At 28.2% G+C, this 23,873-nt stretch overlaps 1 protein-coding gene across 1 annotated transcript in view; it reads left to right on the top strand.

The window, feature by feature from the left end:
- The window catches only part of LOC119601001 (5-hydroxytryptamine receptor 1), a 170,611-nt gene that overhangs the window by 49,585 nt on the left and 97,153 nt on the right, over positions 1 to 23,873 (top strand). The window contains 1 exon segment of the mRNA XM_037951615.1: positions 15,032 to 15,095. The gene's annotated coding sequence lies outside the window, so the exon portion shown is untranslated.

The following is a 23,873-nucleotide window of genomic DNA, read 5'->3' as shown; positions in this document are numbered from 1 at the left end:
TCATTTCATTCTTTTCATGATTGGGCAATATTTTATAAACATATTTGTTGATTTCTGTTTATTTGCAGGAAATAAATTATGACCAAATTTGTTTGGTTTATTTTAAGTAAAATTAAATGTAAATGCTTTTGAATGTATGTAAATATGTAAATGTAAATTATTATGGTTATTATTTAATGTAACATTGGTGTGTAATAAAATTAAGAGATTAATTTTTCGATATTTATAGCTTTAATAGAAAAGCTTAATTTTTGGTATATGGCTTAAGTTGGTCTATTTGATCTATTTTGATTTAAAAATTTAATCCGATTAAAAAATGTTCATTTAAAGTAAGCTAGATTATAAATTGTATTTATGTCTTTTTGGTAAATGTGATAATTTTAAATAAAAGTTTAATTTTATTTATTAAACATAATTTTATCGAATAGTCCTATGAACTGGACTCTGAGTATCAATTTTATTGTACTATTGTTTCATATACCTAATAAGACATTACAAAGAACAAATGTGTAACCAGTTCTATTCAAGTGTGAAGCAAAATTATAATAATATTGATAGATTGAAATTTTATTGTCTAGGTACATATTATATCAAACGTCAAAGGTTGACATCTCGCAGTATACTCGAATGATGGTATGCATAGCAAAATCAAGATAATTTAATTAATATTTTTATAATATTATGATTGACAGCCAAATATGCAATTTGTTGGTGTTTGCTTGAGAAAATCTGAAAACGTAAAGATATTTATTTTTCATTTTTTATTTTGATTCACTAAATGGAAAAAAAAGAATTTTTCGAATTAATTGCTTGCAAAATAATAAATTATAAATATGTATGACATGTAAAACGTAAACACGCCTACATGGAACATAACATGACACATTAATGAAATGTTTCTTGGTCATACAAAAAATAAAGACAAAATGAAAAACTTACCAGAAGTTGAATGAGCATACAACCAAGCAAATGAACGCACAAATGGAAAAATTAAGAAAAATAAGATGTTGACATGCAAAACCAGTCAGCAAACCAATTATAAATAAACTTCAACTAACGCCAAGGAGGAGAAGGAAAGACCAAACGAAATGAAAAGAAAATATTGCAAATGACAAATACTTTACGTGCTGCACACAACTACTATACTACTATATGTACACACATACATTGCACATTTGCAAATGGATTGACACTCACCCACACACACACACACCCAGAAGGAATTTTCCAAAAATAAACGATAAATGAATTGAAAATTTCTTATAAAAAGAAAGAAAAAAATCACAGCTGCACTTAATAAATGCTTTGATGAAAAAATTTTTCACAAAATCTTGAAAGCACTATATATTGAAATTGGAATTTTTGCCAACATTCAATATTATTAATGGAAGAATGACTTTTTAAATGCGATTTGTTTTTTAAATAGTGAGCAAATTTTGACAATGTTTTGTGAATAACCAAATAATGTTTAATTAGGCAAATTAATATTTTATTTGAGAATTTTAAAAGTTATTTAATTGATTTTAAAGATTTTTATATTTTCGTGCTAATAATACATTTTTTTTAATAATGCTTTATATATGATAATCATATATCGTCTGCTAAAACTTTAAAACAGAAGTTTTGATTTGAAAATTTCTTAATTTTTTTGTAAAATTTTGAGTTTAGTTTTAATTTAATTTTTTATACCCTCCATCACCATCAGTGGTGATAGAAGTTTGCAATTCCGTGTGTAACACCAATAAATGTTCATCTAAGACCCAACAAAGTATATATGTATATTCTGGGTCCTGAAATTCTGAGTCAATTTAGATATGTTCGTCTATCTGTCTGTGTAAAACACGCTCACATTAGAAATAAGATAAGGAAATCAACCAAATTCATCAGAAATTATTGTGATAAAATTCAAGTTGAATATGTTTTCTGTACATACAAATCATTCTACCAATTTTTTCCCGGATTTGTCCATTATTGGTCATAGCTCCCATATAAGGCCCACTTCCGAAAATCACTTAAACGCATATATATCATTGTCAAATAAAATTATCTTGATAAAATTCGACACAAATATGTTTTGTTTAAATATGAATCACTCTACGAAAGTTTTTCCGGATAGGCACATAATTTGTCAAAGCTCCCATATAAGGTCCACTTCCGAAAAACACTTAAACGGATATATTTCATTGAATTCTAAAGCTATAGGGATAAAATTCGACTTGAATATGTTTTGTGTACATATAAATCATTCAACCAATTTTTTTCCGGATCGGTCCATTATTGGTCATAGCTCCCATATAAGGTCCGCTTCCGAAAATCACTTAAACGCACATATCTTATTGTCAAATAAAGCTATCTTGAAAAAATTCGGCACAAATATGTTTTGTCCATATATGAATCATAATTGATATGAAAATTACTTAAAAGCACATTGACAATCAAAGTTATCGGGATAATTTTCGACAACAATGTGTATTTTGTATATATAAATGATTATACGGAAATTTTTCCGGATCGGTCCATATAAGATTTACTTCTGAAAATCACTTTATACCAGTTAATTCGTTATTAAATGATTATATCCGGATAAAATTCGACATGAGTATGTTCTATGTAAAGATAAATCATTCTACTAAAATGTTTTCGAACTGGCCTATTAATATACATTTTTCTGGACCTAATCAAAATTAGTTCGACATATGCATAAATGTTAGTACCCTTACTACGGAAACAAAAATTTTGTCAAGTTATTCAAAATTAGATAGTTAAATGGGTTTTAATAAAAAGTAGCTTGCTGATGGAGTGTATTTAAGATTCGGCATATGCATCGGCTTTGCAGAGTTCCCTGTGGGAACAAAATTCTATCACGATTGATGCATTCCAAACAAATTTATGGGCATTTAAGCTGTATTCCGGGGAGTGACTTATATGGGGTCTAAGAGCAATCATGACCCGACATTACCTAATATACCTCTATATCCTTCCATTTAGTTCTTTCAACCGTGTGATATGGTTAGAATGTATTATGTATACTTTTGTGAGTATAAGTCCATTATTTCGACGTGTTTCAAATGAAATGATAAAATCAATATATCCTCTTTTATTTTGAAGGTGAGTAAAACATAAACAATATTGAGTCGTCAACTGACATCGTAAAAATAATAATGATATGAAATTAAAGGAAGTATATTGGTCTTGTATATTTTTGTCTTAAGCATTTTAAAAAGTATATATGTATATATATGTATGTACATCTATGTGTATGCAAACATTCCCAATAATGTTTATTTCATTCTATTTCTTCTACTCTGACTTAAAAGTACAATGTCATAAAAATGTTCAGGAAAATCAATAAAATCCATTTTAATGATGTACACTGCTGACACACAACATAAATAAATAAGGGCAACAAATAACAAATAACTTTTTATACACACTACAACTCGTAAAGTTAAGTTCAAGGCATCAATATTAAAGTTAACAAAATCAAAAATATCCTTGAAATACAATAGTATTATTATTTTAAATATGAATTTGCAGTGAGGGTTTTGTAAAAAATCTAACATGCAAATATATGTTTGTATAAAATAAAATATGTATATTATTAAAATGGAGTAATGAATTGACATTCCTTTTAATAGGGAAATGATGTTGTGTTATTTAAAAAAAGTTACATTTATGTCAAATGAAACTTTTCAAAGTTTTAAAAATAATAAATTAACCATTGAATTAATAATTATTCAATTTTACTATTTTTTTTTTAAGGTTTTATAGTTATTTTTATAATCCTGTATAATTAAAAACTTTTTGTTGCTCATAAAATGTATTTTTAACTTGAAGTTTTTCTTAATGTTGATTTTTCGAATATCGAATAACCCGGTTTTTTCACTTTTTAAAAACCGGTTTCGAATACTTTCATTTGCTTTGTATTCAAAGATTATTTAAATATAATTTTTAAGTAAATAATAATACAGCCCGTCTAAATATTCGAGTCGAGGAACTAGCGTATATTTTTCTACAGCTCCTTTGGTTAAACTTTTTTTGATTTTCCTAATTAATTAAAAAAAATATTTGTAAAATTGATAACTGTTTGGTAAAATTTTATCAATCTTAAGATTATATTCCAATTACAATAATTAATTTACGGCTGAAATTTTATGGAAGTGTTGGAATGCCTATGCAAATTTCCTAAACAGGGCTTTTAAAATAAGCTAGGATTACATAGTACCTTATGTTTAACAGAAGTGTCCCACTTTTTTCCTAATTTTTTTATATTAATGAAATAATGTATATCAGACGACTAGATCTAAAGATATACCCCTTATTCACAAACAACATTTTTATTTTATAAAAGGTTTATAAAACAAAATTTCCATATAAAATCTTATTTTTAAACTGTTTATAAAATAAAAATTTTGTTTGTGAATAAGGGGGATAATATTTTAAACTGTTAAAAATCATTTCACATTAATCACATTAAGTTTTTCAAATTAAAATATATTTTTTTATTTATAATGAAAAACCGGTTAACCGGTTTTTTCTGAATTTGAAAAATATCAACCGGTTTTTTTTAAATGTCATCTATTCGAACTATTCGAAAACCGGTTTTTGGAAAATGTCGAATAATTGATCACCCTAGTTTCTATACCCCTCGTCGCTATGGTAAAAAGGGCATTACATTATTATTTATACAGTATCTAAGACACTTTCTGAGACGACTATCTATATGGGCAATTTCGTGTCAAGTGACCCAACTTTTAAAATCGATGTCTACCAAAAACAAGATTTGGATGAAATTTTCACCAATGTTAGTACTATTGGATAGTAGGCCAGATATAAATTTTTGTAAAAGAATTTTGAAGTGGAGAAATAACTATATGAACTCTTTTGAACAATTTTTGCTAGGATCAATAGGTAAAAAGTTACACTCATTTGAAAAAATCCCTGTACGACCAAAATGTTCAACTTTAACTTCTTCTAACTCCTGCAGTTCTTGACCGATAGAATGACCGAAAATTTGTATCTGGCCTACTATTCAATAGTAGTATACCTCGGTGCAAATTTCATCCAAATCGATTTATTGAGTTGGGTCACTTGACACGAAAAAGGCTGACTGATTCATCATCGGCTAAACCATTAAATATTTTGTACTTGTATTGGACACACCTTTCAAATTTACCAGACTCTTTTATCGTACTTTTTTTAATTAAGTCTTTTTTGGGAGTAAACAGTAGAAAGCTGTATTTTTTGGTACTTTTTTTGCACATTAAGAAAACTTTGTCTATTTATTGACGTATACACATGGACTATGGACTAACACTGCAATATTAACAAACATTTTTTGGTATTTCAAAGTACCAAATAGCGTAAAAACGGGAATTTTATTTGTAACCAAACCAATTGAGCCAAATTCGGGTAAATAGTACCTTTTTGAAACATAACATAACACGGAGTTTTATAGGCGGGAAGGGAGGAAATTATACTTTTCTTATTAGTACTTTCCACTAAGGAAGCATTTACTCTACTTTTGGTACTTTTTCGTTCTTCAAATGATACTTTCCTAACAGATAATTATTAAACGTACGCTGTTGAATGAGAATATTTAATCTCTCTAAGATTCTTTCACTTATCTCTTAAATGGTACTTTTCGAATTTTCTAAAATATTAAACCTAGAAACATAAATTTGAAAATGCAGGGTCCCGACTGAACAATGATCTGTAAGTGGGGTCTCTTTGGTACGTTTTCATTCATCAAAAGGTACTTTTTGGATTTTCTATAGCGGGGAATCGGAACCGGGTATCATGCCCTTATTAAATGAGAATTTATAGAGGGAGATTACTGTACTTTTTTTCTTCACGTAGTACTTTTTGAATTTATTATAATATTAATATAGAAAAATAAAATTGAACCTGTAAGGACCTGAGTGAATGAGCATTGATCCAAAAACAACCCCTACTAGTTTTGGATCATATACAATATTATACAAATGTCTTTGAACAGATGTTTTCCTACTCAATTATGTGTGCACCGCTTCACAACTATTCCTCATACATTCTAGTTCTCTTTTTGAAGATACTTCTTTCTTCACTTACACTTCTTTCACATACAAATACTATTTCTTAAATTCATATTAAGTACAAAGTATATTAATTAAACATAGAAACAATTTAATCCATATAATTTTCCAATTACAATTTTCTTATAAAAAGCAATACAGATGATTTGTTTAACCTAATAAACTAAATTTAATAATCTAAAACAAGGCCATATAGAAATAACTATAAACAAATTTGTTCTTAATTCTTTTAAAACACGAACACTGTCTGATATGAAAACAACACAAAAAAGCACATTAATTGAAGAACAGATTTAATTGCAGCAATTAAATACACTCGTTGTCTGAGCTTTAAGGAGCTTAAACCAAAAAAAGTTTTCCTACACATGTGTTTTATTTTAACCACATTCATATGAATTTAAGTAGGCGCAAAGAATTTATTCAAATATATGTTAATACGGTAAATATAGAGAATTACACTAGGCAACAAAATTTTAAGGCAAAACTCATAATAACAATAAAAAGTTTAAAATAAGGAATCTTAGAAAATTTTATGCAAACTTATTAATTAGGACTTCTATCCATAATGCTATAGAAATGTTTATGCATTTTGTAGCACAGTTTAAATCTCATTAAGTTTGTGGAAAATTAGTAAGTCTAAGTACATAAGTATTTTATTTAATATTCGCATGCAAAGGCACTAAGTCTGTCTTATTAACGCAAAGAAAACTTTTGTTTTTAATCAAATTTTCATCATTATACATAATGCAATGTTTGAGTTGTGGTATATTTAAGAAATATGTAATTATATGTATATGATAAAAAAGAAGAAAAAGTTTTAAAACTTTTTGTGTGTTAATCACACATGAGCATTCTTAGATAATGATGAATAATAATAGGCACAGTTGTTTGTATATGACAAACAGTGTTGTAAAATGTTTATTAAAAAATTGCTTTTCAGTTTTTTTTTTATTATTTTCAATTAAAATTAAACAAGTAGCAGTGCTATATACTAGGGTATTCAAACGAGTAACCGTCGTTCGGTTAATCGATAATTTTTTCGATTAATCACACGAATAAACGAAAATTTACAAATTTCTAATAACGAATAAACCGAATAATTTCTTTCAATTAACCGATTAATAAAAACTTACTATTTAACAGTAATCTTTGTGTATAATTCATACAAAATTTAATATCTTTATAATAAATTTTCTTCCTTGACTTATTGAGCAAATTTTCAGCTCGAAAGTTGGACATTTTGGTCATACAGCGTTGTTGTTGTTATCTTGCTTCTGCATGCAACATATTCTCTTTTTTATGAAATTTTCAGATGTTGTCTCGGACTTTTGCCTATATCTCCGTTATTTATGAACAGATTTTGCTGATTTTAATTAGGAAACTTCTCAAGAGTATGTCTGACAATATTATTTAAGATTTCGATCTCGGGTTTTCAGAAAAGTGATTTCAACAGACACACAGACAGACAGATGGTTAATCGACTCCGCTATCTATAAGGATCCAGAATATATGTATATACTTTATGGGGTTGGAAAATTATATTGTGGAAATTACAAATGGAATGACCCTTCTCATATATATACATATGTCCCCCGCGGAATGTTTCCTTGATGAAGACCCAATCTTGGTGTATTGCAATACCGGGGTATAGAAGTGCTGCCAGTAACTCTAGTCTGCCGGAACTATAAACTGGTGATGTCAATTCACTCCACGGACTTTTCTTGGAATGATTTGACATGGCGTCGATCCAGAAAACCACATAATCTGGTACTACGTGTGGCTAGTTGTCCGCAGGACTTGTCCTGGTTGGTCAGTTGGTTGAGGTTCCTTCGGGATTCATGGCTGTGGTTTAAACAAAAATTCGCGGGAAGGGTAAGTGGCAGTGTAAAGACTGGATAAGTTCGGTGACAACAGATCCCCACAGAGCAGTGACAAGACTAAGCGTTGGAAATGAGTTAATGTTAAATGTATATGATACAGGATGAATGTAGAGATCTACGGATCTCATCCGCCCGTATACCTAGAGTGAGTCTGTCTTATGTTGTTCTCTTATGAGTGTGTCAGATGAATGAGAGGTGTGCAGGGTTAAATGGTGATGGATGAAAGGTATGTTATAAAAGTAATACCATTGAATTTTTCTTCCTTGTCCAGTTATTTGCAGAGAAAACTCTGTTCATACCAGATTTACCACAGTGTGTTATCTCTGAGTAAGAACAAAGTCTCGGCTTATTTGATGAATTCGTACTTCGGTCCACCGGTTACTTCTCTAGGTGCTGTTGCCGATTTAACAGAGGCCATCTGCGTGGTTGCAAAAGGAAGTGGTGTTTTTGCATCTCGAAAGTTAAGCAACGGGGCAGCAATGGGCAGAGATTATATAGCTCAAGTACTTGAGCAAAGTGCACCGATAATGGACCGGAAATTCCATATACATACGTAAATTGCCACCTGCATGTAAGAAACACAATGGCGCATTGGAAGAAACACAATGGCGCAAGTGGATGAAAAAGATCACTAAGATCACACGGCGGGTGTTCACGTAAAGCACTCGACTTCATACTCTTCTCAAAAAGGTGAAGAGTATATCAATGAAATTGATTTAGTTTGATATGAATAATAAAGCATATAGCATATAGTATCCAGGATATATCCCAAAAATTATAATGATAAAATCATAGTATTTTTTCTAAATTTTGTTCATATATATCTCCGTGTTACTTACTTCTAGAAAGTATAAATGTTAAAGATTTTAAAAAGTCTTAATTTCATAAGAACAATTTCACATATTCACACTGAATATAATAAAATATTCTTATTTTATTAATTTGCATATTTTGTGAGTGGAATGGTCTATAAACATACAGATTAAAGACAGACAAGCAGACACATTTTCTACACACAAGTACTTAATCTGTCATGAAAAAATCCATTAATATTTTAACGCATATTAACGATATACAAATTATTACACATACGCAATTTTTGCAAAAGTGAAAATAGAATTTAATAAATTGGATGAAAAGATAAAAATATTTTTTTAATAAAATATTAAAATACTTGGTTTTTCTTATTTTCATAAAACACAAATAGAACAATAATTTTTTTGAAATTTTCACAGTGGTTTTACGTATATAGGCTAATGGTTGGTTTAATGCGATGTGCCACGCCTATATACAAATTAGATTAGATTATATTGAAAACAGAGCCGCGAATTTAAGCATACTAAATATAGTGAAATAAAAAAATTCCTATGGATTAAATACAATAATTCGTAAATGTGGGAAATTATAACAGACAGACAAACATTTTGTTATTTAAAGTTTGTTTAATCAGTTTTCAAACAAATGAGCGATACCTTCCAAATACCCACATTTCAAAATACAAGGTTAAAGTCTTAAATTTTTATGTTAAATGTTTGAAAAATTTCCTTTAACAGCGGAGATTTTAATTCATTTATTTGCTTTCAAATGACAAAAACAAATTCGTCAATCACCATTAAAATAATTTGACGAATTTATTGATAGCAAACAAATTCTACTGATAACCATAGTAAAATAAAATATGTTATTTTTTTTTGTTTATTTATTTTACTGCTATTAATCATTTAAAATTCAAAAATAAACAAGAACAAAATTATTGTGATTTATAAATGAAAGCAGACAATTTAACAAATTTCTTTCGTTTTATTTTAAAATAAAATAAATTTATTATTTTGGCTCAAATTTGTACGTACAAATCTAATACAAAATGGTAAATTAATTTAAAGAAAAAATTGGACAAATACCCAAAAATAAAAGTGCAATCAGGTGGAAATTGTTTAAAAAAATAAAATCAGTTGCTATTTACTTATTTAGACACCTTGTGTTTGGCCCATTCATAGTTGTGCTGGTTTAGATATCATACAGCTCGTATCTAATAAAAAATATATATAAAATACCAAACAAAAGCAGCGAATTTGTAAATTTTTATCAAAACAATTATTTACGTGCTTTGTTTCCTTGGCAGTTTGATTTTCACATTATAGTAAATTTGTAGGCAAGTTTCTAAAGACCTACGGCAATAACAAAACGAAAATCAAGTAAATAAAATTAAATAAAAATAAACCATCAACTAGATAAATGTCGAGCAACAAAAATTGTGTAAGAAAACGTATTTGTATACGCTTTTTTGCTCCTTTGTTAAAGTATATTTCACAATGATTAAATTTGTCGGATAAATTACACATGCACGTGTAAATAAAAAAAAACATAATATTTATCTTTGTTAAAAAAAAAAAAAAAAACAAGTAAAAGTGTTGTATTCAGCTAGCCGAATCTTATACATATACCCACCCCAGGAAAAACTAACATTGTAAAGTATGTATTTACTACTCTCGCTTACAAATAGGAAGTTAAAGAATTAGTTACCACTCTCGCTTACAAAGAGCTAGTTAGGTAATTAGTTTGGCCAAACAAAGCCGTAAATATGTACTTCTATAATAGATTAAAAGAAAGTTATTACTAAACTCCTTAAAAGTAAGGCAGACGGTATGTATTTGTCATTGAAAATTAATTTGCTGGGACTATTAGAGAATGAATTATAATTTAGTGAATTTTAGAAGGCGGTCACAAATGTACATAGATCTTCGGATTAGGGTATTTAATAGGTCAATTGTGGATCCAGCTTTATAGAATTTAAAACAGATAATGTCTTTCGAAATTTAACACAATTTGTGAATGGTTTATTGAAAATATTCTGATTTTTTGTAAGAGGGGTTAGGGTAGGATCAATTATGGACCGATCCTCATGAAACTTGGAGGAAGGATTTGGGTTTTTTTTTAATATATCTCGGGGCATCATTTGTTTGAGTGAGAAATCGTAGACCTACTTACATATATTAACTATTATCAATAGCAAATAAAGATTTTTCATTTCAGCCCCCATTTCTTCAACAGACTAACAGGCCTGATGTTTTGTACGACTTATGTTTATTTTAGACCAAATTTGATCATTCTAAATTAACTTCGATTCAGTTTTATTTTAATACCCTTCACCTTCGTGAGAAGTGTATATATACATAAGTTTGTCATTCCGTTTGTAATTTCCACAATATAATTTTCCGATCCTATAAAGTATATATATAATCCAAAACCTTATTGATAGCGGAGTCGATCTGTCTGTCTGTTGAGATCAGTTTTCTGAAGACCACAGATATCTTCTGGATCCAAATCAGCAAAATACGTCCATTAATAACGGAGATATAAACAAAAATCCGAGACAACCTCTGAAAATTTCATAAAAAATACAATTTTTTGAATGCTTTGATAAATAAGCAACAACAACACTGCTTATTGGAATAAAGATGTATGTTTGGATGTATGTTGGTTTCATTGCGTTGTGTATTTTGTTTTTGTTTTTTGTGTATTTTGTTTCGTATGTTTGGATGTGTGTGGTTTATTTTGTTTTCTTGTATTTTATTTCGTTTAGTGTTGTTGTTTCTTTTTTTTTTTTTGCTAAAGTAATGATATAATATTTCTTAAATACACTATGATGAAGGATATATAAGATTCGTCAAAGGCGAATAAAGACATCTTACATGTTCTCCTTCAATTCGATTTAATAAAAACAAAACAACATATTTCGATTTCCCCTAATACACATATTTATGTATTAAAAACTTTCTTAAGAAAGTTACTTATTAAATAAATTATTATAACTTTGTTTGTCTTAAGATTTATTTGTTTTGGTTTTATTTCCACACACATTTTTATTTCATATACAGTGGGGCTAAACACAGGAGGGATATACATATATTTAAACAAAATCGTAAAACATTCGTAATTATCCGAAAGAAAAGAAAATAAATTTAGATAATTTTTCTATAAAAAATCTTTGATCTATTTGTATCCCTTTTATGGTCTGAAGAGAAAATAAGTTCAAAATAAATATGATTAATTTATTTGCTTGGCAAATTTTTTGATTAAAACATTAAAAAAAAAGATCTCCGTTTTAAAAATTTCCCTATTTCCCTATTATTAATAACATCTAATCTAGAGTTCATATTTGTTTGCCACTGTCCATTCATTATTCATTTGAGCAAATACTTCGTTATTCATTTTTAACTGTAGGCGCTGAAGCTTAAACACCAAAAAGTTAATTTAAAAGTTTTTTTATTTTAAAATTTCTTTTCAGTTCTATACGACAACAATTCAGATATGACTAAATTTCTAATATCTAAAATAATAAATTCACCATGAACTTAATTATCAATGATAAACTTTTTAACTTGGTTAAGAAATAAAAACTGGAACGGTGATTCAGATAGATTTGACTGTGAAAAGTGAATAGAAAATTAATAAATCACTTTTAAAATAAAAAAAAAAAAAAAAACGAAAAAAAAGATTAAAAATATTTATGTCCCAGACCTCTATAGCGCGATCTACTCAGAATCTCTCTTAAAATCTATTATGCCATGTACGTCCGCCCAAGTAAACAGTTAAGTCAAGGTACATGTCACTATTTTGAAGGTAATTTCTTGGCCCAAGGACAAACTAATGATTTTGATTGAAAGAACCATAAATTTTTTAATTATGAAACAATCTTTTAAGCTAAAGTCGACACACGATCTGTACATGATAAACACCTGAACTTGTACAAAGATGATAAGATAACATGCCCCGTGGTTAGTGGTTCGATTAGCAAGTTTCTTTGATAGGGCAGATAAAAGTAGCAATTTTTGTACATGGTTCTGCCGGTCCATATACAAGCACTTTGATCAACTAGTTGAGCTATTTACCGGACCATTGCAGCACCGTTGCTTAACCTCCAGAAATGCATAACCATCATTTCCGTTTACAACCACACCGCTGCGTGTTTGCGATGGTTTCTGTTGAGTCGGAAACAGCATCTAGAGACGTATTAGGTAGACCGAAACACAAATCCGTCAAATAAGCCAAATACTTGTTCTTACTCACAGAAAACACTCTGTTGTAAATCTGGTAAATGAAAAGAGTAAACCCTGGACAAGGAAGGGAAAGTCAATGATATCACTTGTATAAAATACCTTACTTTCATTCATTCAACCCAGCAGACTTCTCATTCAACAGACACACTCACAGAGAACAACATCTAACACACTCACTCTAGGTATACGAGTGGGTAAGTTCTGTATACCCTACATCCATCTTGCATTATATACACTTAACACCAACTTATTTCCAACGATTAGTCCCACTGTCACTCCTCTGTGGGCTATCTGTTGAATTCGGCAACTGCACCGAACTTATCCAGAATTATAGACTTTTCCGTGAATCACTCTTTAAACAGGCATTCTCTTCCCCGCGAATTTGAGTTTAAACCACAGACACCACGTGCACCTCGAAGTGACAAGACAAAGTCCGAAGCTCTGCCATGCGGTACTAGATTATATGGTTCTCTGGTTCGACCCCATGTCAAATCATTCCAAGGAAAGTCCGAGGAGTGAATTGACATCACCAGGTTATAGTCCCGGCAGACTAGAGGTACACCTATTTTCCCCGGGATTGTAATAGCACCAAGATGAGGGACTTACAAGGTCAAAGTAACATGCATCCGGGGGGAAGTCAGGTCGAACACAATTCCCGCTTCGCTATAGTAATGAAGATTATATTTATTATAAAATAAATATTAATGTATAACAAATAATAATGAACTTGCAAAAAGTGTTAAGGATTATAATCGCCTTGTAGAGACGCCATTATAGTTCAAGTGTTTTTTATGTTTACAAAACTCAATGTTGTCCTTGATTCATAAATGTATACATATCTGTCTACATACACGTATCTGTCAGTATATACTAATTATGAGCTCTATTTAAGGTTTTTCATTCACATCTATGTAAGTATTTGAGTGACTTTGAATATTTACATTCAGTCATTCAGAAAAGTATGTAGTAAGCATATTAAAATTTCCCAGCAGTATTTGTATAAAGAATCAAATTATCAGTCATTATAAACTAGACGAAAGCCAGTATAAACATATTTCCCTTTAGAAAGATGACCAGAATTATGTTATTGATAAATCAATTGTCCATTTTTATCTACATAGGATTAATATAATTTCTCAATACTCGTAGGATACGAATATGTTACAATAACTACTCACAAAGCAAATAATAGTTTGGGGCAACTACCACAAACTACAGGGATTTTACTAGTGTATAATAATTACAATTTTGTTGTGAGAATATGTGTAAGTAAATATATTTAAATATTTAAAATTGTTTCCTATTAAACCACTTATCATCTCCAGTGTTGCCAGCATTTGTATAAAATAATTATAAAAATTTAGTTTTAAGTGTCGATTTTGGAATGTTTTGATTCTAATTAAAATTGGTGTATATTTACATGAATATTCTACAAACTTTTCCAACTCAAAAAGTTTTCAAAGGTTTCAAAAGGTTGCAATGTCGAAGCGTTCACATATTTTACTAGATGGCAACACTATAAACAGCACACATCTGTATGTAGTATGTTAATTTCCTTGTATGTATTATTACAACGGAAATTACTTTCTCAATAAGCGTTTTCTTGTTAGTATTAGTGTTTATGAATTTTTAAATGCTTAATTTTCAAATCTATTTAACAATTCTGGGGTTTGGTTATTTTTCCTTTTTTGCTGTTATAGCTTGAACTTTAAAAAAGAGCAATTATTATGGTTTAACATGAATGCTTAGAATTTACATAAATTCAAGTTCATGGTATATGAATTGCATAAGGTATAAAAAATATGTGTTTTTATGTAAAATTCAAACAAATCCCTTTAATTTATTAGTTTTACGGCTTAATAAATAAAATAAATTTATTTAATTTTTTTTACTTATTATCTCAACTGTTAGTATTTAAATTTTAAAATAGCTTATTGAAAATAGAAATAGAGATAAAAAATTTGTTTGTGATTTATATATTGTTTTAATTAAATCTTTTAATTTCTTTTCATTCCAGTTAAAAAAAATGATCGTGCTGCAAACAAAAAGTATGATTAGAGAACCATACTATTAAAAATAAGGTAAGTTTTGTTTCAAGATTAGATTAACGAATTTGTTTTATATATATTTTTTTATTGGGTAAATAAATCTAAATTTATTTAAGAATATAAGATTTGTGGGGTAAATGATAAATAAAATTAATATTTGCATGATACGAGGGTACCCAGCGAAAAATTTACTAAATGGAAGTGTTGGAAAAGAGGTTAAAAGCAATGATTTTAACACAGGCTTGTTTTAAGAGGGTCGTCTTTTTATGACCTTCTTCTATTTACTGTTTATCAAAAGAAAGATATTAGAAACCCCTTTCATTTGATGTACATTACATCGATTTTGTAAAATTTTTAAAAAAATCTCTAAAATTTTTTTTTTTAATATCTTTATTTTCGTTTGCTATTAAATAAATTTGATTTTCTATCATTTTTATACCTACCATCAAAAAAGATGTTGGGTATATTGATTTTGTCATTCCGTTTTTAACACTTTGAAATATTGGTCCTTATCCGTCCGTCCGTCTGTCTGTCCGTTGTAGACACAATAGCGCCTAAACGAGAGAAGCTAGAGAGCTGAAATTTTGCATAAATACTTTTAATTTTTCATTTTTAACGTTTTCACTAGCCCCCATATAAGGTCCCCTTCAGAAAATTGCTAAAACGCAGATAACTGGCATTAAAAAGTTCGTTATAGCAATAAAATTCGACATAAACAAGTTTTGTAGGAACCAAAATATTTTTGTAAAATTTTATGAGAATCGGTCGATTATTGACCCTATCCCTTATATAAAGATCTTATCAGAAAATGACATTAACATCCAATACAAGTTTTATTGAATTTAAAATATTTGGCAAATTTTGTGAGGATTTGTTTATACTTGAACATACCTTTTATAGAACTACTACTTACGTTCAACCTGATGTTCATTCTAACTATTTACATACGATATTAAAATTTTAGAGAAAAAGAGCAAATTGTAGTAATAAATAACAAAAGGATCGATTCATATAGTATAGGACCACCTTCCGAAATTCACTTGATATATATGGCACATGATTTGATGGTAGGTGTATAAGATTCGGCATAGCCAAATATAACATTCTTAATTGATAAACATTATTTCGACTGAATTTTTTGGAATTATTATGCCCACCATCAAAAAAGATGGAGGGTATATTGATATTGCCATGCCGTTTATAACACATCGAAATATTGGTCTTAGACCCGCAAAAATATATATATTCTGGGTCCTTATTTAATTCTAAGACTATCTAGCCATGTCCGTCCGTCTGTCTTTTGAAAGCACGATAGCGTCCAAACCAAATGAGCTAGAGGGTTGAAATTTTCCACAAATATTCTCTAGAGATTAGGTTTATTTGATATTTAAAATGGGTAATATCGGTCCACTCATAGCCCCCATACAAAGGGACCCACGAAAACAGCTTTAACGGGCATATCTGTTTTAAAAGTACGAGTATAGCGATGAAACTCGACATAAATAAGTTTCATATGAGCCAAAATCTCTCTACTAAATTTTATGTGGATCGGTCCATAATTGAAGCTTCCCCCCATATAAGATATCCTTCAGAAAATGACTTAAATGCTCATTACTGGCTTAAAAATACGAGTATACAAATGAAATTTGACATAAGTAAGTCCCTGACGAGCCAAAACCTCTCTATCATAATTGACCCTACCCTCCATATAAGGTCCCCTTCAGAAAATTACTTTAACGCTATTTACTGTCTTAAAAATACGAGTATAGCGATGTAATTGACATGCGAGCCTAAATCTGTCTATGAAATTTTATGTGGATTGGTCCATAATTGACCCTACACCCCTTATAAAGTCCCCTCCAAATAATTACTTTAACGCTCATTACTGGCTTAAAAGTACGAGTATAAAGATGAAATTTGACATAAATAAGTTTCTTACGAGCCAAAATCTAAGAAACTTTTATACCGAATTTCATGCGGAAAGTGTCTGGAACTGATATTCGATGTAAACATGTTTTATATGAACCAAAATTGGTTTAAACAAATTTATGAAACATTTTATAAAAATGGTCAATAATTCACCCTACCTCTCATATAAGGTCCTCTTAAGTAAATTTGATGAGTAATATCACCCTGATGTTTATAGGAGAACATTCCTTTTAAAGCATACGGTCTAATAGTGGGTATATTAGATTCGGCATGGCCGAATAAAACACTTTTACTTGTTTTTTAGATGACAATGAATATTGATTAGGAAGTAAAACCACTTAAAATTTTTTTTATCATCTATGTGAGGGTAACATTATAGATTAACTAAGGAAATTTTGAAAAATTCAATTATCGACTTATAGAAAATGTTAAATTTAATATTTTAAGCTTTTAAGCTGCACACACAATGTTTACAAATTAGACAAAATTTAATATTTTCCTTCAATATTTGCCAAATAACTCATACCATCATACTTCAAGCAGTTTATTTGTGTCCAATAAAGAATAAATTAGAATCAAAATAATTGTCAAAAGCACACAATTCTGTAATTACAAGGGAATAATCAGTTTTGCAATTACTTTCAATGTACAATTAAATTACAAATATTTGCATACAACTTTAATTAAGAAAAAACTTTTTTTGTCATAATTCCTTTGGGTAAAATATAAAGTTTAAATAAAATTTACTTAATTTGATGATCAACTCTCCCCAGAGTATAACAATCAAACTTTAAACGTTAAATTATTCTAAAAAAAAAAACTTTCTTTAGTTTTTCTCTCTCTCTATCTCTCTTATCCAACTTGTATCCATTTATCATCAAACGCAGATTAAAAAGTTGAAATTCTTTTGAATCTCTGAAATTTACATAAATAAATGGTCAACAAATATTCTTACTGGTTTGCAGATGTGTTGTGTTTTCCAAAAAAAAAATGGTGTTGATGTTCAAGTTGTTGTCTTACACTTTTGTTAATATCCTGACACATTTCCTGAAAAATCATACCTACAGGACGAATTTGTTAAAAATACTCTGACCCATAGCATTACCCACCCTCACTAAAACCTACACAAACAATTGCAAACCATGACAGTAGACATCAGTTACCATGTATTGTCAGCTTTCAGAGGCAAAAAAATAAAAAAAATCAATTTTTACAGAAAAATTTTAACATTGTAAAGTATGTTTAAGTTTGTAAGGAAAAGTTGATTTATTTGTATATAAAAATGTGTGTAGATTAGGGTGACTCCCAAAAAAGTTAGCGAACATCAAAAAACTTTGAAGAAACTTTGATTCATCTAACCATATATTAATGTCTGCATAAAAATTAAAAAAAAAAAACTAAATAATTTAAATTTCACTCATTTTCTCATTTCCTTTTATACAAATGGAGTCACCCTAGCTTATATAAGCGTGACTTATAAATTATTCGATTCCCCTCATTTTGCGTAGTGGAAGGTTTTTATGTTAATTCAAAGGAATCTACAGAATTTATTTTAATTTTAAAAAAGGTTCACCTATTTCTGACAATATACATAAAATTGTCAACATAATGTTAGACAGTAGAAAAACAGGGGTTCCCAAACAATTATTTCAATACACACAAATTCTTAAAATTTTAATACTAAATAGAACTCAGTATTTTTAAAATTCTATATCTTCAGTAATTATAACAAAATATTTTTTTTTTATTTCGTCTTATTGTTTAAAAATTTTATCATACTATAATTGTTTACCCTGTTCAGCATTTCTTATTTGAATACTAAAATTCTAGTTAAAATTTAAAAGCATAAAATTTTTAACATAAAACATTTTTTTATTCTTCAAATGAAAATTTCATTATAAATGTCACATGTTTGTATGTTGTAAAAGTGATGGTCATAAAAAAAAGTTGTTCGTAAAGGATACTCATGTTTGCATATGTCAATATTAATAACGCTTTATGAAGTTTCCCCTTTTTTTGTACTTTTTTGTTTGGCATTGTCGTAGTCGTTGTTGTTTTTGTTGGTGTTTTGTAATGACGCCATGTTGACCTTTTAAAAAATTCATTATTATTATTTTTTGTCTGCATGTGGTTTTAGAAAAATTAATTTCATTTTTAATGAATATATTTCGAAATATTTTAAGGGTTTTTTAGAATAATTTTCGATATTATATATGTTCCTTATGATAAACATAAATTTCAACTCTTCTTGGTCAATTGATGCTAAATTTGTTATAGTAGGGTAAGCAGAAGTATTTAAAACATTTCTTTAAAAAATGAAATTTTGAAGTCCTTTTACAAGGACACGCGATCACGAAATAAAAAACTGTGAACGCAGTAATTTCTAGTTTCGTACTAATATCATCTGGTTCGTGCCTAATTTTGAAAGTCGGACGGTATTAAATAATACTTTGTACCCGGCCTTTCTTACGCTCCTGATGGCTTTGCGGCTATAATTTCATAAAAGTATCAAACAACACATAATTAAATACATCAAATTTTATGTCTCAAGAATATTTTTCCCCTGATTGTCCCCTTAAAGGTGGCTTTTGAAAAGACTCTTTATAAATACATATTCTTGAGTAGGCTAAATCGAGAATATTTTCGCTCTTTTTCTACTTTTATCTAACCTCCTGACTCAACTTTCGAAACATTATATATAAAAGAAGTAAGGATATATAGTTGGGCATGGCCTACCATATGATACCCTGCAATAGTTATGATGTGAATTTTTTTATAATAAAGCATTTAAGTCGTTTTTAACTTAATTCAGAAATACTTTAAAAATTTTTTGACCAAAAACTGATCTTCTTAAAGAGGGGTTATATGGGGTCAAGGGTAAATGTAGACCTAAAATCATAATTTTTTTGAGAGGCATGCTGAATCGTGATACTAGTATTTATAAGTAAATTATTAACTTTCTTTGACTTTCAGAGTCAAATATGGTTCGATTATTGCGAAAGAAGTCGTCAGTATCACTTAGACTTAAATAAAACTAGTTGTTAGTTAGTTAGTTAGTTAGTTAGTTAGTTAGTTAGTTAGTTAGTTAGTTAGTTAGTTAGTTAGTTAGTTAGTTAGTTAGTTAGTTAGTTAGTTAGTTAGTTAGTTAGTTAGTAGTTAGTTAGTTAGTTAGTAGTTAGTTAGTTAAGTTAGTTAGTTAGTAGTTAGTTAGTTAGTTAGTAGTAGTTCGTTAGTTAGTTAGTTAGTTAGTAGTTAGTTAGTAGTTAGTAGTTAGTTAGTTAGGTTAGTTAGTTAGTTAGTTAGTTAGTTAGTTAGTTAGTTAGTAGTTAGTTAGTTAGTTAGTTAGTTAGTTAGTAGTTAGTTAGTTAGTTAGTTAGTTAGTTAGTTAGTAGTTAGTAGTTAGTTAGTTAGTTAGTTAGTTAGTAGTTAGTTAGTTAGTTAGTTAGTTAGTTAGTTAGTTAGTAGTTAGTTAGTAGTAGTTAGTTAGTTAGTTAGTTAGTTAGTTAGTTAGTTAGTTAGTTAGTTAGTTAGTTAGTTAGTTAGTTAGTTAGTAGTTAGTTAGTTAGTTAGTTAGTTAGTTAGTTAGTTAGTTAGTTAGTTAGTTAGTTAGTTAGTTAGTTAGTTAGTTAGGTTAGTTAGTTAGTTAGTTAGTTAGTAGTAGTTAGTTAGTTAGTTAGTTAGTTAGTTAGTTAGTTAGTTAGTTAGTTAGTTAGTTAGTTAGTTAGTTAGTTAGTTAGTTAGTTAGTTAGTTAGTTAGTTAGTTAGTTAGTTAGTTAGTTAGTTAGTTAGTTAGTTAGTTAGTAGTTAGTTAGTTAGTTAGTTAGTTAGTTAGTTAGTTAGTTAGTTAGTTAGTTAGTTAGTTAGTTAGTTAGTTAGTTAGTTAGTTAGTAGTTAGTTAGTTAGTTAGTTAGTAGTTAGTTAGTTAGTTAGTTAGTTAGTTAGTTAGTTAGTTAGTTAGTTAGTTAGTTAGTTAGTTAGTTAGTTAGTAGTTAGTTAGTTAGTTAGTTAGTTAGTTAGTTAGTTAGTTAGTTAGTTAGTTAGTTAGTTAGTTAGTTAGTTAGTTAGTTAGTTAGTTAGTTAGTTAGTTAGTTAGTTAGTTAGTTAGTTAGTTAGTTAGTTAGTAGTTAGTTAGTTAGTTAGTTAGTTAGTTAGTTAGTTAGTTAGTTAGTTAGTTAGTTAGTTAGTTAGTTAGTTAGTTAGTTAGTTAGTTAGTTAGTTAGTTAGTTAGTTAGTTAGTTAGTTAGTTAGTTAGTTAGTTAGTTAGTTAGTTAGTTAGTTAGTTAGTTAGTTAGTTAGTTAGTTAGTTAGTTAGTTAGTTAGTTAGTAGTTAGTTAGTTAGTTAGTTAGTTAGTTAGTTAGTTAGTTAGTTAGTTAGTTAGTTAGTTAGTTAGTTAGTTAGTTAGTTAGTTAGTTAGTTAGTTAGTTAGTTAGTTAGTTAGTTAGTTAGTTAGTAGTTAGTTAGTTAGTTAGTTAGTTAGGTAGTTAGTTAGTTAGTTAGTTAGTTAGTTAGTTAGTTAGTTAGTAGTTAGTTAGTTAGTTAGTTAGTTAGTTAGTTAGTTAGTTAGTTAGTTAGTTAGTTAGTTAGTTAGTTAGTTAGTTAGTTAGTTAGTTAGTTAGTTAGTTAGTAGTTAGTTAGTTAGTTAGTTAGTTAGTTAGTTAGTTAGTTAGTTAGTTAGTTAGTTAGTTAGTTAGTTAGTTAGTTAGTTAGTTAGTTAGTTAGTTAGTTAGTTAGTTAGTTAGTTAGTTAGTTAGTTAGTTAGTTAGTTAGTTAGTTAGTTAGTTAGTTAGTTAGTTAGTTAGTTAGTTAGTTAGTTAGTTAGTAGTTAGTTAGTTAGTTAGTTAGTTAGTTAGTAGTTAGTTAGTTAGTTAGTTAGTTAGTTAGTTAGTTAGTTAGTTAGTAGTTAGTTAGTTAGTTAGTTAGTTAGTAGTTAGTTAGTTAGTTAGTTAGTTAGTTAGTTAGTTAGTTAGTTAGTTAGTAGTTAGTTAGTTAGTTAGTTAGTTAGTTAGTTAGTTAGTTAGTTAGTTAGTTAGTTAGTTAGTTAGTTAGTTAGTTAGTTAGTTAGTTAGTTAGTTAGTTAGTTAGTTAGTTAGTTAGTTAGTTAGTTAGTTAGTTAGTTAGTTAGTTAGTTAGTTAGTTAGTTAGTTAGTTAGTTAGTTAGTTAGTTAGTTAGTTAGTTAGTTAGTTAGTTAGTTAGTTAGTTAGTTAGTAGTTAGTTAGTTAGTTAGTTAGTTAGTTAGTTAGTTAGTTAGTTAGTTAGTTAGTAGTTAGTTAGTTAGTTAGTTAGTTAGTTAGTAGTTAGTTAGTTAGTTAGTTAGTTAGTAGTTAGTTAGTTAGTTAGTTAGTTAGTAGTTAGTTAGTTAGTTAGTTAGTTAGTTAGTTAGTTAGTTAGTTAGTTAGTTAGTTAGTTAGTAGTAAGTTAGTTAGTTAGTATAGTACTTTTTGAAAATTAAATAATTTTTAAAATCCAACTAAAAAAATGTATATAGAATTTAAAAAGTCGAGGAAATCTGATGAAAAATATTTTGACTTTACAATGCAAGTCTCTGGAGAGTATCTTCAGTATATTTTTCACATTCCCCCTATTCCCTATTTGTATATCTTTAAATATTACTTGTGTGGTCTTACAAAAATGATTAAATAATAAGCAAATAACAATAATAAAATAATAATAACAATTTATAAATAAATACAAAATGTATATTTAATAAAAATAACAACAACAAAAGCACATAAAAAAGAAAACAGTAAATAAGTTGTATCACTTGGTTTCAAGAGGCCCATAATTACAAAAGTACACAGAAGCGTGTGCGTACTACACAAATGTGTACTTTGGTCACATACAATAAGTACAATGTATTTACATGTTTCATATTCACATTCAGAAATTCCATCTTAAATTGTTTTATTAACACAATTATACCTTTAATAAAAAAAATATACATGGATAATAAAAATGTTCACACATTTATTTATTTACTTAATACACTCCAAAAATTGGGGGTTGATAAACAAAAATTAAAAACAAATATTATTGTTTACATAATAGATATGAATATGAAAACAAAATTATTTATTTAAGGTGGTGTTATAATTTTTTTTTTATTTGTTTTTCTAGACCATAAAGTTCTTAAACAAAATTTAACTATTAGTCTTTTGTTGACGTAACTGTGTATATGATATTTTGATAACATTTTAACATAATTCTTTAGTGTTGTTACTGCAACAAATCCTATATAAAATTTTGTACTATTAAGGTCAACATATTTTGGTAATTTTAAAATATGTTTTATCTTTAATAATGTACAAATTTTCTTGAGTGTATTTATAGTTTGATTGAGAACAACTTTAAAGAATAAAATCTAATTGTACTTTAATTGATTTTAAATCGATACGATAACATACATATTTATAACTATAACAACCATAAAATTGTGAAATGAACATTAAATAAAAATGGTAGAAATTAAATTATTGTTTTGTATTGTGTAAATATTTACAACCTAGAAATTATTATAAATGACTCTTCATGTTAAACAAATGCGGAAACAAATAATAAAATTCCCAGTATTTTGTTATTAAATTCAACCTATTATTTATATTTTTTTTAAATCGATGCTGGATATTCAATAAATCAATTGTATGGCCATTGTATAAGTGCAATTTTAAATTAACATGTTTTGTATTAAAACCTCTAATTTTTGCACTTATTTCTACAATTACATTAATTATAATTTTTAACAGCTAAGAACTTGAATCAACTATGGCCTTTAGGGGGTTTCAAGTAGTAATTTCTATTGATATGTTACATACTTTATTACCATTAATAAAATAATAGGTCATCTTTGTAACACCCTAAAATATGGACCCTACAACTACTTCAA

Source organism: Lucilia sericata, unplaced genomic scaffold (assembly GCF_015586225.1).
Source record: "Lucilia sericata isolate MDLA Ls3-8-SP2 unplaced genomic scaffold, ASM1558622v1 Contig000134F_arrow, whole genome shotgun sequence".
Lineage (NCBI taxonomy): Eukaryota > Metazoa > Arthropoda > Insecta > Diptera > Calliphoridae > Lucilia > Lucilia sericata.
The sequence above is the reverse complement of the archived record's forward strand: the minus strand, read 5'-3'. Positions and strand labels throughout refer to the sequence as shown.